The sequence below is a fragment of the Bidens hawaiensis genome, unplaced genomic scaffold (assembly GCF_021521415.1).
Source record: "Bidens hawaiensis isolate Kalapana, Puna unplaced genomic scaffold, B.hawaiensis_p1.1 tig00061131_1, whole genome shotgun sequence".
Lineage (NCBI taxonomy): Eukaryota > Viridiplantae > Streptophyta > Magnoliopsida > Asterales > Asteraceae > Bidens > Bidens hawaiensis.
Window position 1 is genome coordinate 30795 of NW_027501006.1, and position 20236 is coordinate 51030.

A 20236-nucleotide genomic window follows, 5' to 3' on the forward strand; every position below is an offset into this window, starting at 1 on the left:
TGTTTAGGTCAAGTGTAATAAGATTATACAACGATAGTAACGTTTACCTATAAGTTGTTCATTTGAGATGTATGACTTTGACTATAAAAGCTAATAATGTTTATACAACTTATATGAAATTCATACAAACAAACTCGAACAAATCAGACATGTAAACACGATGATAGTGAGCGCAAATGAAGACGAACATATGATGTAGGCCAAATTTATTGACGCACCCGAATCAGTCGCCTAACCGAGATGCATTCTTCTACGTAGACCTCTCTCTTCATTCATAAAATAACCAATAGCGGGCGGAAGCCCGGAACACATGAGGCCCAAACTACTACATAGCCCAACTGCCAGACTAAGGCCCAACAACAACATATCTTCATCTAGAGGTGCACAAAAAATCCTTATTTAGAACTCATCAAAGGCCCAATATTTTTCAGGTATAGATCTGGTATTGGATAAACCTAGTTTCGGGTATTGGAAAAACCCGGTTCCGGGTATGTAACCGATTCCGGTTTACGGGTATTACCGGTTACAAATCGGGTTCGGTTCCGGGTACATGTTTTGGTACTAAAATGCCCTATCCATACCCTACGGGTAGAGTTGGGTAGTAAAAACCCGGGTATAAAAACCCGGTTTTTGGTTTTTTCGGGTCTTGTACTGGGTTCATTTTTTTTTTCTTTCCCATCATCTCTGGACATGACCATGTAGGATTTTGAAGCCCGTTAAATTCTACCTGATCAATTAGCCCGTCATATCATGGGCCATGAGGCCCATGATGAGTTCTATTAACAAGTTAGACTCTAAAGCAATATTGGGCCTTTGATGAGTTATAATGTTATATAATCTTCTATTATATTTTGGGCCACCACAACATTGTAAAAACAAATATCCATACTTTTATCTAGACGTGCACAAATCGGGTATTTAAAAAACCTGGAACCGGGTAGGAACCGGTTCCGGGTATGGTCAACAAAAGTCAAACCAGGTTCGGTTCCGGAACCGGTTCCGGGTATAGTCGGGTATTTGACCGGGTTTTGACCAGTTCCGGGTCGGGTTTTGACCGGTTCCTCCGGGTTTTTCCACCGGTTCCGGGTCGGTTCCGGTTCCGGAACCGGCTCCGAGGAGAAATCCTATACCCGGTCAGGAACCGGTTCCGGGTATGGGTTAGAACCGGTTCCGGGTCGGTTCCACCGGTTCGGTTCCGGAACCGGTTATTTTGTGCACGTCTACTTTTATCAATGATTAAATTTAACCATGTTGTTTTCTTTTTCACTATATAGAACATTTGGAAAGCAAGTAACAAAAAAGTATCTAACAACATCAATCCACAATAAGATAAAAAGACGAAGGTGATCAACGCGAATACCTTTACTTGGATCAAAAGCAAAGCGGAAAAAAATTGGATTAGTCGTTATAGCGTGTTTAATTGGCCTTCAACAATAACTAGAGGTGTCGGATGTTAAAATCATTTTCTTCACGGTGTTGTTCTTTGTCTTTGCCCATCGCTAGCTCCATTTTTATTTATATGCCATCTCGTTGGTAAACTTTGAAACAAATTTAAGAGGGATTTTAAATAGTCGAATTTATGTCAAACTTAGAGCTTAAACTCAGTAGTTGACGACAAACGGGCTTATACCCCAAATATATAAAAATGTTTGTTAAGGCGGAGTTTGTTTCAAATAATGAGAGTTCAAGTTTCACACGAGACAAAACAATATAGTAATTTTAAAGAAATTCGTGCAAAATCATATTTACTAACAATGTAACAAGAAACACATCATACATGCATAAATGAAAAGGGAGTATGGGTTGATATGTTAGTTCACTTTCTATGTGTAATATTTGTCTTATTTGCTTGTATGCCAATATTGTATATTGTAGTATTTATTGCAATATAAATAACAAAGTAAATATAACAAAAATAAACAACAAAAAATAACCTAAAAAATCGCCATTTCACATGCGCTTTTTATAGCAATGTGTTCATAACTAGATCGGTCATCGAATCGACTCTTGTACATTTACTCATAGACAAGTCTTTAATACCAATTAAAGTATAAACTAATTAATAAACAATAATTTAAAATAAATAAATAAATGAAAATCGATTCGACCATTAGGGGTCAGATTAACAGTTCTACCAATCCAGCCGACTCAATAGAAGTTGTTTAACTAAACTACGCAAGACCAATTATATAATTAGTTCTGCATCACGACAATCAAGTTAATTATAAGGTGGCTTCCAACATAAGGGGGTGGAGCCAGTGTTGCAAAAATCCCGACTAGGCACCGATTAATCCTCGATTAATCGTTAGTCTCCACTTTACTGATTATATTTAGGCTAGTCTGCTAATTAAATGGTCAACGGCCAAATCCGGCGGTTTACAGCGAGATTCCAACCAAACTCGGCCGTTTTTTGTCGAGATTCCAACCAAAATTAGCGGTTTACGGCGAGATTCCAGCAAAAACCAGTGGTTTCCAATGAGAATCCAGCCAATTTCTGGACCTAATATGTTTGTGTATATATAAAATTGAAAATTGCAAATAAAAATGTGTGTGTATATATAAAACTTAAAAATAGGCATTAAAATTCGATTCGATTAATCCCGATTAATCGCTAGTACTCACCCACCACCCGACCACCGAACTAACGATTTTTACAACACTGGGTAGAGGTGACTCCTGCCAAGTGCGACTACATGCGAATGTTTTTGTTTTCTATATTTCTTCTCACGAATATACTATAATCAAATATAAAAAGTAGGTTACATACAGGGGCGAAGCTATGAGGGGACCGTGGATGGGCCCGGTCACTGTCGTTTTCTCCGTTAATAGGTTAAATTTCGTGATTTTTCCTGAAAATTTTTATAGGTATTAAGCGCGGTCACTGACAATTTATTTTTTCAAAAAGCTACCGGTCACCATCAATTTTTTTTAGATATAATACCATATCGTTTGATTTTTTTTATAAAACCTCACGGTTTTTATAAACAAAAGTTATAAAAATTATAAAAAACTTAGTTTTTAATATAATTCAAATTTGGAGGGGCTTGTTATAAATTCTTACATAACATAACTTAAAAAAATGAAACGGGAATTTTTAAAAGACAATCGCCCTGCTGCTTGGCTACTTCTCTTCTGCCTGCCTTCTACCTTCTGAGTTCGCCACCGGCCCACCGCCCCATCGATGTCCGCCGCTCATCCACCTTCGCCGCTCGTGGCTCGTCCACTGTCCCCGGTCCACCGTAAGGTAATAGTTTATTTGCTCTACCTTTGTGTTGTTAAACATAGTTCAAGGATTATAAAATTAGAGTTTGTAATTGTGAATTGGGGATTTGAGGAAATTAGTCAATTAAGCTTGTAATTGGTATTGTACGGTGAAATTTTACTCTAAGTTACCCTATTGAATCTTCTTAATCAGGTAAATCATGAAAAGCAAGATACAGTTTTTTCATTTTTCAAAAAAAAGGATGATGAACAAACGAGTAAACGTCACAGAGCTTCAACTAGTGAGCCGGTTAATTTTAAAGGTTGTCGAGCTGCTTTGTAATTCTTATTCTAAGGTACTCAGCCCTCCTCTCGGCTCTCATATTATTATGAATATTTTAGGTCTACTTTTTTTAATTGCAAGAACAATCGTTTTTAAATGAATGAAAAAAAAAATAGATATATAGATGTCATATTGCTTGATCCGACCCGAACCGAACCGAACCATCGACCCGAACGAACCACCGACACGAACCGAATCATCGACCCAAAAATTTTTGTGTCCGTGACTTTGGTCACCGCTGTGGTGATGCCCAAGCTTCGCCATTGGTTACATATAAGAAGAATAAGTACAATAGTGTTGAAGGTAACGATATGTTTGTATGGAAAACTAACGTGACATACTGACTTGACTTACGTATAGAAAGAACGACTTGTAACGTTGCGGACATTCTTAATGATTTAATAAGCACATTACTAAATAGTAATGCCAAGTGTCAAAAGCTTAATGCGTACCGTACAAAGCTTCAATTGAAAGTTAGGCCCAGTTTGCATGTGCTTGCCACCTATGTTGTCACATGGGTTATTCCAATTTCAAAACCAACCTCATGAACGATTATTAATGCATGTTCTCATCTAATCATCTCACAAAACTTTATGTTTTTAGAAACGATAGAATTTATGTCATCTGAAGACTTAAACTTAATACCTTTTAACTCCTTAACGTTTTAAGCGTGTTGTTTTTTGCAATGGAACACCAACCCCATCAACAATCATCTCGCATAACTAACCAATCTCCTATTTAACTGAAATAAGAGTATTTGCAGCGGTCTTACTACCTTTTCATGATACAAGAGTATATGTAGCGATCTAACTAACTTTTCTCTCAGAATCATGAAATGGTTTAACTGAAAGCACAACTATTTAACCTTTTTATATAAAAATATGTTTAAAAAATCTGATTGATTATATTAAAAATGTGGCCCCACCTATAGAGCCCAATGCCCCGTTATTTTGCTAGCACCCAAATGGCTTGGTGCCCCTTGATGTAATGGGTTGGCGACTGAATTTGCTGCAAAAAGTTGTGAGGTGGCGTAGGGCGACACTCCACTAACCCTTTGTTTTTCACTTCTTAGTTAAACTATTGTTACGTGGCATTGCTAATATTTTAGTTAAACCACTGCATATACTCTTATACCATTAAAGCTCTCTATGCATGTCAATACCCTTTTCTTAACTTCGCAGTATAAAAGGCCGCAAAAATTTGATTTTCCACCGACCCACTTTCATTAATGTCAAAAGCATCAAGCCTCTAATATATATTTTTTTTAAAACAAAATAGAAAGTAAACGGACAACAAACTATGCACCTAACCTCTTTTGAACTCAAACCAAGTCTTTTATTTCGATTTGTTATAAAAAAATATATATATATAATATTTTGTTTATAGATAGTTACAAACACACGTGACTCACTTTACACCTTATTTTGATTTGTTAATTACACATATAATAATCTTTTAGGATTTAATTATAAAAAGTTCGTTGTTTAAGATAGATTTGTGATTTTCAACTTGTAACATGTTTGGCTTCTAACATGAACCTCATTCAAGAATTAATTAAATTTCTATAAAGTTACTATTTTTATAATTTTAACAAACCCATCTTGCCCATTTATGTTATGAGATATGAGTGACTACTCATAATCTTTGGAGAAACATGCTAGACGTTTGGTTTGGTCGGTTTTTATGTTATTTTGTCGTTGAAATGTGCCTAACTTCAATTCATGTAATCAGAACGTTATATGTTTTAGTTCTAATTATTTGTACTATCTCCGTATCTCACACAAAGGCTTGATATAAATAACCGAACCGCATGGCCTAAAAAGCAAAATAAATTTTCTTAATTATTTTTTAAAATAAAAGTTTGAATTAAATTCTTTTGATAATATTATGACTTTGAAAGAAACATATTTTAAAAAAAGAATAATGACAATATTTTTTGAGATATAATTGTTGTCTAGGTGTTTAAGCAATAAATGAAGTGTGGCCAAATTTGTAACAAACCATTCATGTGGTAAGGTGCGGATAGTTATTAACCACGTTACTTTCCCCATTCCACAATAAATATAGATAGTTTTTATTATTGTTATTATTATTTTTTAATAATTTGAGCCATTGCCACTTATTCGACGGGATACCATATGACTAGACCAGTGGATTATAGGTTATTATTCTTTTGTTAAGTAAAAGTATTTCTTTATTTGTATAAGACATAGTCCAATAGGTATTAGTTTTATAATATTATCCTTTTGATAACTTCTTACAAAACATATATCTATTGAATTGTGGTTTATAAAATAAAGAGATGCATTTTATTATAAATACATATATAAGAACATTAAGCATATCGATTAAATTGATTAAATTGTTTTATTAACAGCAATTTGAATCATTGATAGGTCGACTCACCTGATTATCTCTATTCTCTCAGTATGGACTATGGAATGGATATGATATTTAAAACAAAACATTTATGTCAAAAACCTCAAAGGCTCAAAGCTGGTAAAAACATGTCTTATTGTTAGGGCTGTAAACGAACCGAACGAACACGAACAAAGCCTTGTTCATGTTCGTTCGTTAGAAAATAATCTGCTCACGAACGGTTCATGAACACTTACCGAACGAGATTTTATGTTCGTGTTCGTTCATTAAGGAAATTAATGTGTTCACGAACGGTTCACGAACACAAACGAAATCGGAAAAGCCTAGAGATTGAGATTGATGTATTCATTAATGTGAATAATGAAAGCCTGTAAATGAATCGATTGAACACGAAAAATGGCATGTTCATGTTCTTTCATTTAACTTTAAAAGAACACAAACACTTAATTGAACAAATATTTATGTTTATGTTTGTTTATTTAAAATGGGACGTTTGTGTTCATTTGTTTAAAATCTAAACGAACATAACTGAACAAAGATAAACGAACATACATGAACACAAATAAACATAAACGAACTTAAATGAAAACACCTAAATGAACACAAAATAACAAATATAAAACCTTTAAGCAGATGACCTATCTAGATAATATTTAATTATTTTCTATTAATACATAAACGAACATAAATGAACATAAATAAACGAACGTTCATGAATATAAATGATCGAACGGAACATGTGTTCATATTCGTTCGTTTAATTAAACGAACACAAGTTTTTTGTTCAAGTTCATTCGTTTATTAAATAAACGAACATAAACGAACTTCCCATCGAACGGTTCACGAATGTTCACCGAACGTTCGGTTCGTTTACAGGCCTACTTATTGTATTAAACAGGTAAGAGACGGTGCGCTTAACATAGTTTTAAGTTTCATATACAAGTAAGGAGAAATGAATAATGATGGAATCTAGCCTACTAATTTAATTATTTAAATGAATAAAAAAAATCACACAGCGTAGTTTTTTTTATTAACAGACTTAGTCATGTCTTAAACAGATGCCTTATTAATAGCAGTGTGTAGAATAATTATAAAAGTGAATATAACACATAATATAAAAAAAGAGCATGAGAAAAATTTTTTTTTCATTCAAATGAATGATGAATAAAATAAAAATACTTTCTAGATGATTATAAAAAATAAGTTTAAAATATCAAAAAGTATATTTATAACTGTTATACCAAATTCACTAATCAATAAATATAATCCAAATATACAAACTAAGTTCCAACAATAACTACATGTATCCGAGTCAAATAAGCAAAATATAAATAAATATTAACTGTTAAAAATCAAACTTGTCCACAGTTAATATATATAAACCAAATATACTTGTCCGAAAAGAAGTATAAAAATAGCACGAACAAACTAAAATAAATATAAAACTAGAGTACACACGACGCCGAGTGAGGAGTGGCCCATCCAGTTGTGTTAAAGAGGGTGATGGTCTCCGCCTTTGATGTAGTCGGTAGAAAAGAGAACTTTGTTATCACCAATGACGAACAAGTTATGCTTCCGGTCGTTAATTTATGAACAAGTTGGTTGTTTGTTAAGTTAAAAAGGTGATTGTGAAAGTGAACTATATACCATTTGAGATATGCTTCACATGCAATAATATAAAAAAAATAATTTGTAAATAAGTTGATAAAAAAATATGTTGTCGACGATAAAGTATTTGAAAAATTGAAATTACCGTTAAATATAAAGGATTGATAAAAATGATAATAGATAAAAAATGCTATATTGTTACAAAAGGTTTGTCTATTGAATAACTTGCATAAACATTTTTATTCATACATAAAGATAACACAATTTAAGATAGCTAGTGACAAAAATAAATCCTTCTTTTCTTTTTGTTTCCTAACGGGCTAATGGCAAGTGGCCGGATACCCGGGAACCACCCTTGCATAAATGGATCATCTTTCTGTTTAAAGAACGAAACATGATAACCCGACTCATCCACCCAGCCACTCAGGAAGAAACCGACAACCAGGGCCTGGATCAACCACTTTGTTGGCCAAAAACGATGTTTAAAAACGAGGACTTGTTGCAAAAAATATCTTGTTTTCCCTCTAAATAAATCAAGATGATGTCATCATATTTTTTCAAATATATAGCTAATGCAATTTCTCACATCTTTCCAGACCTAATTTAGTTTATATGCCGCTTAAATCATGCACATTAATTCAAATCCCAAATTACAAATGTATAATTATTAGTTTTATCTTGAAAATTGGAGGCCTTAACACAATAGGGGCCCTAAAGCCCCCTAGCTTTGTTTCCAGGCCCAGCTGGAGGGTAGTGTCATTCGGACCATCATCCAGGGCACGTGATTTTTGGGGGCCATTTTTTTTTATTTTTTAATGTATACATTTAAAAATATAAAACTTATAAAATATGATTTGATCTTTACCTTGTTATAATTATTGGGAAACAAAAATTTTTTAATTCATAATCCATTTAATCAAGTTTAAATTATTGAGTCCAAACCAAAACTAAAAACTAATAAAACAAAATAAAAACCCAACGCAAAATAATAGAAATAGCTGTCGATTGAAATTTCTCCTTGGTTCCTTCCTTCTTTGCGAATGATGAACAACACCTGAACAACGACCAACTCGGTCGACCACCACGTCGTTGACCACCAGGCTCCTCTGCGGTTGACCAAACCAACCACCAATGACCAGGCTATGTTTTTTTTCCCAATGCTAGGACAGCTTCATGAATCGTTGGTAAATTTTAGTTATTACGATATTTTATTTTAATGATATATTTCTCTACGTTTATTGTTATAACATTAAACGTCGCTTAAAAAAATTAGTTATATATTTCATTACTCGTTAAGGCTATGGGTCTTTTCATTTCGGCTCAGCCGAGGTATATAAATCCTCAGGGATGGCCCTGCTTGTTTTGTTGTCCTTAAAAACGGCCCTGCTCACAGCTAAAGTAAAACTTACGCCTTAACTTGAAACAAATATTCTAGCTGAAACTCGAACCCACGTTAGTCACTTAAACAAAAATCTATAATATATATAAACGAAACCGCTAAAATCCTATATGTCGTGATGTGGTCGCTCTCCTCTTTTATGGAAGCCACCAGATTGCTTAATTTTTAAATTGAGGCCTCTCGTTGATTTAACCCAAATTCACGGGTATAGCTCTTACCAAAACCAGATAACTCTTAAACGGGTTATAACATCTCTTTAAATTAAAAATTAATCTTACCAATTATTTGATATGAAAATCCTATAAAATAAGGATATACTAAAATTTAATATCCAACTTAAAAAGAAAAATATATTATTTATAATTAATAAACAATTTTATCGTAAAAAACATAAGCGGGTCATGGCGTCACCAAATCCAGATAGCTTTTAAACGAGTTAGAGCATATCATTTATTTTTGAAACCTTTTCATCATCAAAACTAAATATATTGTTAACTTTTTATAATAAAGAAAATTAAAATCCAAAAAATAAATATTAAAAACGAAAAATGTAAAACAAACATTCTCTTAAGCCATCATATTGCTTTATTTGTCAATGAAGGCCTCTTACGCATTTAACCCGAATTCACGGGTAAATGTCTCACCAAACCCAGATAACTCTTAAACGGGTTATAACATCTCATTATATTAAAAATTAATCTAATCAAATATTTGATATTAAAATCCTATAAAATAGGGATATACTAAAAATTAATATCCTATTTTATTTAGAAAAATATATTATTTATAATTAAGAAACAATTTTATAATAAAGAAAATAAACAGGAAATGGGTATCACCAAACCCAGATAATTTTTAAACCGGATTATAAGATATCATTTATTTGTGAAACTATTTCATCATCAACCCTCAAGTATATTAATTATTAACTTTCTTACAATAAATAAAATTAAAATCCAAATATACATATATAAATATTAAAAACGAATAATGTAAAACAACCTCCGTAATACGGAGGATAAAATCTAGTAAAAGTATATATATTTGAATTTTGATAGGCATCGATGCCATTAAATTTTGTCGTTCTGTCAAGTCCCGGATCGATAATCAAACACCAAAGTAAACTACTAACTCTCATTTATACTAATAAGAAAATATAACTCAAAAAACTAATTACAATATCTCAAACCCTAACTCGGTTTGACTTTTGATGAACCCTAACTTGGTTGCATCAACTTCTTATTCTAATGTCTAACCATAACTCGGCTTATATAGACTAACCTAACTTGCTAATCAAAACATTACCAAATATATAAAACCCAAATAATTCTTGGGCTAGACTTTACACTTGGGCCAAACAACAATTGTGCCAACAATCACCCCCCCCCCCCCAATTGTTTTATCCGACTCACCGAACTCACCCCGTAATTTCCTACTCGAAATTGGTGGATCTTCAACTTCACGCTTGCCATCATTCTCTTGATTTCCCAGAGGCTTTTATTCTCTTGCAATGTTCTTTGGGCTTCACTTAGCTTGAAGTAACACTTGCTTCGTTTGATCATTACTGGTCTTCCCTTGGGCTTGAATATCTCTCTTGAAAACGAACTTAGTTTCTTGAACAATCTTCTTTGGACTTTGAATTTTGGAACTTGGATCTTTGATTGGAATATGACTTGTAACCAGCTTGTCTTCTTTCAGTCCAATACTTTGAAGATCCCGACCTGCAAAATTCTTCACTCCAATGCTATTTCGTTTACCGGTGTTATCTTGAGGCTAATCTTGTATAATCGGTCATTGGTCCTTGTCACCTTCATCAAAAGCTTACATGTATCATCTTTAATGGTTAGCAAATCATGTTTCATGTGAATCTCGCATCCACCTTTCGTTGCTTGACCAAGACTTATGATATTGCACTGTAAGCTCGGGATGTAGTAGACATCAGTCAACAGGCGCTGCTCCCCCGTTTTCCCTTCAATTAAGACTGACCTTTTTCCCCGAATATCAATACAAGATTCATCTCTGAATTTTACCGTTCTTGTTTCTTTTTCATTCAATTCATAAAAGTACGCTTTATTACCAGTCATGTGATTCGATGCTCCGTTGTCGAGATACCAAACATCTTTCTCCATCGGCTCGGTTTCGAAAAGCTTTGGAATCACACCGTTTTCATTCAGTAAAACCGTCTTTTGATCACCTTTAATCATAAATAAAGATGGATCAAAATCATCAACTTTGTTCAAATTAGATTCTTCCTTTTTCTTCATACATTTCGGGCACATAGTCGCAAAGTGACCAAACTCATCACAACGGTAACACTGAACTTGTGATCTATCCTTTCTTCCCCTTTGACGATCATTCGTTCTTCTTTGTCCCTTATGACTTGACCCACAATCTTGACCATCTCGATTTTCGCAACCATCTTGGTCCTCATCATCTCGATCTTGACCTCCGGTTTCACGGCCTCTTCCACGCCCCTCTGAACTCGGCCAACCCTTACCTCTGCTACCGGACTGATTATACGACTTGCCTTTATAACTACTTTCCAATCGATTAAAAAGTAACTGACCTTGTGAATTTGAAGCGCACTCTCTCCCTCGTAGACGTTCCTCAAACGCCTTAAGTCTTCCTATAGCATATTCAAACATCAAACTATCAAGATCAACACTTTGCTCAATTGAGGCTACGAGTTGAAAGTACTTATCTGGAACCGCATCCAGTAACTTCTTCACCAAGACATGTTGCTCGAACACATGACCTAGACTTGTTGCCTTTGAAACCATACTTGTTATTTTTCCTGCAAACTCGTCAACAGTCTCGTTTCGGCCATCTTGAGTATCTCAAATTCACTTTTCAAAGTTAGCAGTCGAGCCTTTTGAACTCGCTCGGCCCCAACATATCGTGCCTTCAAAGCCGCCCATATATCTCGGGCATTCTTGTATTGAGAAATCTGAAGAAGAATATCACCATCCACCATTTGAAACTAAAACGATCTTGCCATTTTATTCTTCTTCGTATCAATAGCCGCACCCTCTTCTAGTTGAACAACATCCCATAGGTCTTGATTGTCCAAAATCGCTTCCACTACAATCACCCATGTGATGTTATTAGTTCCATTCAGCTTTGGAACCTGTAACGATATCCCCCACTCGCTTTGGGTTGGATAACCGGTCTTTCTTCGTCACCTGCCATTGACGTCAAACCCCTTTTGCTCCACTTCGTTGGAACAAATATAAGCCCATCAATTACGAACAACTTTTCATAACCGAGCCAACTTGCTCACAAAATTAAATCAAACCTTTGGTTTAAACCTAACTCGTTCAACCCGTGTAAAAAAAACAAACTTTGAATCAAACCTTCTCGCTCAACCCAAATAAAATACCCACCAAGAATGATTAAACCTTCTTTTATAAAAAGAATAAATATATCAAACCTCACTTGTTTGATTTTCTTCAAACCGAACCCAAACAAAATAATATTAATTGCTCGAATAACAACTTTGATTAAATTATTCTCCTTTCCTTTTTTCTTGTCTTTGTTGCGATAGAAAAAGAAATAAAAACTTTGTGTTTCGGCTTTTGCTTCTTCCTGTGCACAAGAAGAATACTGTGCAACCTTGTCAACAAAAAGCCAAGTAAGTTTTGTGATACCTTTAATCCTTTAATCACAAAACAAGTAAATCACACCAATCGATAAGGCTTCAAATCCAATCTCCCTGTGCTATAAAACCCAATCAACAGAACAACCTTTTCTGTCGATCGCTACTACGGACAAGCAACTCCGATTGCTACTCTTAGACGTTGTCATCTCCGGAATTCCGATCGCCACTGTAGCAGGTCTGACTGTGAAGAGCAGCTCCAGTTTGGAAACCCAACTTGGTTCCGGTATGCGCCGATTGATAGTTTCTCCTCAAGCCATCACTCTCGCTCTCGCCTACCGATTATCGATTTCTTAAACTTGGCCCTGATACCAATTCAAGTCCCGGATCGATAATCAAACACCAAAGTAAACGACTAACTTTCGTTTATAATAATCAGAAAATATAACTCAAAAAACTGATTACAATATCTCAAACCCTAACTCGGTTTGACTCTTGATGAACCCTAACTTGGTTGCATCAACTTCTTATTCTAATGTCTAACCATAACTCGGCTTATATAGACTAACCTAACTTGCTAGTTAAGACATTACCAAATATATAAAACCCTAATAATTTTTGGACTGAACTTTACACTTGGATTAATCAACAATTATGCCAACATTCTGGATTAAAAAAAAATGAACGGATAAAGACGACCAAGATTAACCATTTTGTCAGAGATGGTGGCCCGGTGGGTGAGAGTTGTTTTTTAATAAAAGTAGCATTCATTGTTTTGATTTTTTTTAATATTTAATTTCAAAACCACAACAAGGTGGAGTTACGTGCAAAACATGTTATTTGTTCTAAGTAAATATTTGTTTGTTTGTTTTTTTTTTAAATTGAAACATTTGAACTTAGGAACAATTCAAGAGCAGGTTCATGAGTCGTTTATCGATCATTATTTCTTAGGCTAATTGTTGAAGATGAATATTTTTGTATTTGATACGAAAGAAGGAAAATGATAAGGCTATGTGTGATGGTGACGGATGCGAGAGGAAAAAAATTTTCACCATCATGTAAAATAAGTGGTTTCATATTTCACACACACTAAAAACTATAATAGCTTCACATGAAAATTAAATAAACAAACATGCACCTATCCAAGCCGTTGCCACACTCACGCCCCGGGGTGGTGTTCCATGCATTTGATGCTGGTGTGCAATCTCACACTAACAGTGTATTTTTGAGTTTCTTATTTAATGGTTAAGAAAAGAAAACATAAGAAAAAATTTTCTTTTTTATTTTTAATTTTTTTTAAAGAAAAGAAAGAGAATGGAAAAAAAAGTTGGATTTTTTTTCTTCTAAAACTTTCCAGTCAAATATGGCATGATTGTGAAGGAAAGTTTATAGTTCATTATAATATTACTAATTTACCCTATCTCAATTCTCTTTTTTATTTGGTTACGAGGATATAATTGTAAAGTTACAATTTTTTTTCCTATATTTTACTTCCAATCTAACTTAAGAATGTAACCAACAGTTTCTTTCTTTTCTTTTCTTTTATTTTATTTTATTTTATTTTAACTCGAGAATGCATTTTAAGTATATAATTTCTTTTCTTTTATTCCCCTGTTCAATATTATTATTTCTTTTTCTTGTATTTTAAACTCGAGAATGCAGCGTAAGAGCAAGTGTAGTGGGTGACAAAGTGGGCTAATTTTGCTTTAATACCTCCCCCAAACAATATTCAAGCGATTTGTAGTGGGGCGACATCTATTTGTTGCTGGGTTTGAGTTTGGAAATAATATATTTTTTTAATATGTTGTGTGTGCAATATATATATGTGTGTGTGTGTGTGTGTGTGAGCGCGCGCGCGCGCGTGTGTATTGGGCTACCACACCCTCTAAAACGAAAATCGGCCATTTACTTACATGACGTCACGTGTCAAAAAATTATCTCTATTTTGTAGCCCTTCATTATACATAACCTAAGGAAGTGAACATGTTACTGTGTTACACGCAATCTAATGAACAAAGAGGTTGTGTTTGTCTTAGAGTTTGTATGTGGAATGCGGGTGTCTTGCTCACGAAGGTTAGCATAAAAGTTAGGCTCTCTGACTAGAGCAAGAGGCTTAACATATTTTTATAAAAATAATCCTTGATTATCCTGTTTTCAAACCAAAGTATGTACCCGCGAAGTGTTTGTGATGAATATCTTTTATTTATTGTGTTTATGATGAGTGAAATTAAATTGTTTATTTTTATTATTTTTATCCCTCTCATTAGTTGATTAATAAATTCTAAAATGTTAAAAAGGTTATAAATCATTAATTAAAACATAATACAAAATAATTACTTTTAAAATAACCTCAAAGTCTCAGACAATCACTTACTTTGTACGGGCCTCCTTTATATCGAATATGACTATTAAAAAAAGAAAAAATAGCCATCGACATATTCATGAGTGTATGACAATTTGTTTCTTAAGTAAATATTCCTTTCCCATCACAGAAGGGACTTTAAAATTTAAACCTACAAAATAATAAGAGTTAAGTGTCATTTTAGTACCTATGGTTTGACTAACTATGCAACTTTAGTACCTATATTTTATTTTATGTAAATGACTACCCCAGTTTCAAAAAACTTGTATTTTTAGTATTTTTTTTTAACTCCGTCTATTTTATCAGTTAAGTCAATGGTACTTTGGTAATTTTGTAATTTTCTTAATTTTTTCTTTTCTTTTAAATGCCTTCCCCCCTTTTAAATGCCGGCGACATTCACCCCCACCGGAAGTCCACTGCCAGAAACTACTTCAGCTCATCAGCGAACGCACCAAGTTTGCCGGAAATGTTCGTGAACTCCATCGTAGTCGTCGCTTCGTACTGAACCATCATAAGCCTATTCAGTCGCTACTCGTTCTTTGTCACACCCTGACCATGACGGAAACGTCGGGGCGCAACCGATTGTTCATCGCACACGACACTATTAAGTGACAATATTTAATCAACTAATTTAAATTCATAAAAACACAAAAAGTCACATAACTTGTTCATACAATAACCAAATTCAAATCATAGTAAATAATATATTGTTCGTTTTGCTAATATCCTAACAGTCTCGATAACGTTTTTTTTTCTTCAAGTCCTCGAGTCAATCTAAAGTCAAACCTGTAACATTGCATAAATAGATTTTGTCAACACAAAGGTTGGTGAGCAATTTCATAGTTTTTGAACAATAGATATATAATATGAAATTCCACAACTTGTATACAAAACAATAAATAATAGCAACAATTTAGATAAATGAAATCGTTAATAAGAATACATTAACGACACCTTTCTATAAGGGGATGCCAAATATACTCGGATTTTGTATGAAATCGTTAATAAGAATACATTAACGACACCTTTCTATAAGGGGATGCCAGATATACTCGGATTTATGAATCAACCATCCAAAAGCGGTAAACACATTAGCACTTAAACATATAAGCATATAATCACCAAATCGAGCATTTATTTAAGTGAATTATACAATAAAGTTTGTGGTTTAAGACTCAAGTATAAATCATTTGGATTTGAATAAGTTTGCAATGTCACCCCCAAAATATAAAAGAGTGAAAACGGGGGATGAAAGTACTCACATTCAAGTAATAAACTTGAAAGATTTGATGATTTGGAGATTAACCGGAACGGTGAGTTTAACGAACGAAGCCTAAAGGAGAAGAAGTCTTGTATTAGAAAAGTTGTCTTGGAAGTCTTTAAATGAAAATAAATGATAAGAAATATAAACAATTTAAAGTTTAAGGTTTAAAATGTAAATATTTAAGAAATTATAATAATAGTCCTTTAAAAATGTAAATTTGCTCGAAACCGGGTTAAAGTATCTAGCCCTTAATTTTACTCAACCTATGTTAAGTAATAAGGTGGGTAAAAATGCAAGAAAACAAGTCCCTTTATAATATAGATACCAAAACGGGTTTTGAACGAGTGTTCGGGTGGTCGGTTCGGGTCTTGGTGACTTGACCAAACCCAAAGTCAACTTTTCCAAAATAATAAATGTATGAGATAACTCAATAAATCTTAAAGAGACTTAACCAAGTATGTAGTTCTATTGTTTTTGAACTAACAACGTCCGTTAATCGAGTGTTCGGTTTAGTCGGTCCAAACTTTGTTATAAGATCAAGTTGGATTCAACATTCCGAGTACTTTGTGAAAATAATTAAAATCAGTTTATAAAGTATTTTTAAAGAAATATATAAGCTTTAATGGTTAAAAACACACTTGTGTGTCTTAAGCGAGTAAACTTGGTTTAGTTCGGTTTGGTTTGGTTTTTTTATATCCTGGAATAAGGCCAATAATGGTTACCACATGTCCAAACATCATAGAACTTGTAAAATAATTTATAAATAATAATACCAAAGTTTTACATACAAAAAGTCAACAAAAAGTCTTTAAACGAAAGTTCGGTTTTCGGTTCGGATCTTGTTTCGGGATAAGACCGAGGTTAGATTCTACAAACCCATAACCATGGAACTAATTAAAATGATTTTAGAAACTCAAATCTTACATAAAACATGTTTATACAACTATTTAAACAAACTAGTAAACAAGAGTTCGGCTTCCGGTATGGAGCTATTTACGGAATAACCGAGGCTAGTCTCTACAAACCCATAACCATGGAACTCAAAATGTAAAATAAAACTAAGATGAGCAGAAGTTAAACAAGTATAACTAGTTTGATAGTTAGATGCGGAAAATATATATAATCAAGGACTACTACGAGTCCTCCATGTAGCTTTGTCTTATGGGCCGGACACTTAACCGACCGAGACCGGAGAAATGCCCACCGAAGGTACAAAGGGTGCTATTATATATATGTTGTATAACAATCTTCAAGTGTAAATAAGTGTTAACAAGTTGATTATAATGTAAGATTATGGTCAGTTTGACTTTGAAAAGTCAAACTGCAAAAAAAATATGAAGAACGCCTTTGAATGCTTGAGAATTGGAAGAGAAAGAGATGAATGAGCAAGGATTAATGAAGGGGATAGGGATGTATATATAGAGTGGGTTGAAAGGGTCAAACATAGGGTGTGATCTCAAGGTTTGTATGCAAGAGGGGCCAAGACAAGTCACAAAACAACAAAAAAATAAAAAATAAAAAAATGGGCTGCTGGTCTGCTGCTGGTCAGCACGTCGGTTCGCGTCCGGAAGTTCGTTTTTGATGTATCTTGAGCGTTTTAAGTCCGTTTTCGAATCCGTAAAAGGGGTTTTTCAAATTAGACAAGCGGGAGTGTTTTAGTAACATAAAATCCAATATTTTATATATTTTAAATGTTCCGGATATAAATTGGGTCGGTTTACAACATAAAAACAAATACAAAATAAATACAATTTAACCCGAAATCGAGGATTGTCACATTCTTCTCCACCATTATCGGATACTGTGGCGGAACCCTTGCCGCTATAGTCATTGCCATCGTCATCGTCACAGCCACCAATTGAACCACATTGTCGTCGCCGCTGCTGCTACTACCGGAGATATGGCAACAGCCATCGGCCTTCCTAACCGCCATCATTGGTGACCTTCGAAAAACGAGCAGCGACGGATTACGCTTATGATGATTCAGTACGAAGCGACGGCAACGATGGAGTTCACGTACATTTCCGGCAAACCTGGTGCATTAGCTGACGGGCTGAAATAGTTTCCGGCAGTGGACTTCCGGTGGGGGTGAATGGCGCCGACATTTAAAAGGGGGAAGGCATTTAAAAGAAAAGAAAAAATTAATAAAATTACAAAATTACCAAAGTACCCTTGACTTAACTGATAAAATAGACGGAGTTAAAAAAAGTACTAAAAATGCAAGTTGTTTGAAGCTGGGGTAGTCATTTGCATAAAATAAAATATATGTACTAAAGTTGCATAGTTGGTCAAATCACAGGTACCAAAATCACACTTAACTCAAAATAATAATAATCAACTGTAAAAAACAGTGAATTGTTGATTTAATTAATGGGAAAATAGAAATATAATAACTGAAATAATAATTAGAAATTACAGTTTTTGTTTACGGGAAAATTCTAAAAATAGCCTTTTTTAGAGAGAATTCTTTTTTTTCTTGAGAATTTTCTAGAAGTTAAACTTGAGAGACACATTGGGAAAAGATAATTATTATGAAGGAGCAGGCCATAAGGTAGGGAGCAGACCAAATTTGAGAAAATATTGAAGGTAAAGTCTAAATTATTTTGAAATATTGAAAGAAAAGTTCAAATTTTTTCTAAACTTTTATTCTCAAAATACAATCTACCAAAACTGTTTTTTTTTATGTTTCCTACCTGGCCCGTACATATTTTCAAATTATAGGAAAAAGAGATTTTTAAAATTCGTCTTGAGAGACGCATTTCAGAGGCATTTGTTCTTAGGAGACGAGATGCTAGTGTTCCTTCCTTGTGCGTCCAGATTGTATAATTTAATTCTTCATAAATCACTAAATATTTCTTCATCGGTTCATCTTTCTTCTTTTCCGTCCAGATCTTATAGACGGCCAAAATGATGAGATTTAAGAGGGGAGATCATGTGAAAGTTATGGATATGGGTTCTGGGTTCATTAGTTCCTATTACGACAGCAACATAATCTCAACGTTCTGTAGCGAGACCATATTCATAAATTGATATATTCAAATCTGGTATAAATCGTTTTCGAGGGACATTCATAAATTGATCGGATGATTTGATGGGACATATTTAAAAAGATGATCGGATGATTTGATGATTTGATATATATATATATGAAGAAGATGAAGAATTATACAATCTGGACGCACAAGGAAGGAAACACAAGAATATCGTCTCCTAAGAACAAATGCCTTCGAAATGCGTCTCTCAAGACGAATTTTAAAAATCTCTTTTTCCTAGAATTTGAAAATATGTATGGGCCAGGTAGGAAAATAAAAAACAGTATTTGAAGACTGTATTTTGAAAAGTTTAGAAAAAATTTGAACTTTTCCTTCAATATTTCAAAATAATTTAGACTTTACCTTCAATATTTTCCTAAATTTGGTCTGCTCCATACCTTTCTTTAAATCGTTGGCCTGCTCCCTCATAATAATTATCTTTTTTCAATGTGTCTCTTAAAATTAAATTCTAGAAATTTCTATAAAAAAATGGCTATTTTTAGACTACTCTCTCTAAAAATAGACTATTTTAAGAATTTTCTATTTGTTCTTGTCGTTTGCCAACAATAATTACTATAATCCAATAGTTTAGACTTTAAACACTGTTTTTCAGTTCATGGTTTTTCAGTCTCTTGGGAACAATAGATAGATTATGTGAGAACATGATAGACATATTGGGTATTTGTGTTTGTGATAATTTTGAGGTAGTGATTACTTATTTATTTAAATTTCAAGTTTTAGACGTGTCCTGCCAACATCACATCTAGTATTATTTCAAAAACTTCATCACCTTATTCGTATAAATACAAATACAAACGAAATTGTAAATCCTTTAAAATCGGTTAAAATAAACAAACCGGTACTTGATTTAGCCCGGGTTATACAAAAGCGTTAGATTTAGTATTTATCGGTTTAGTTGCTGAATATGAACAAGTCACCATGCGGGTTCTAATTTAAACTAGGCTTACCGGTTAGTCCATTCTGATTTAAATAACGTTGGTTGAGAATAGAAGCATCCAAATATATAATGGGTTATTCTAAGATTTGAAACTG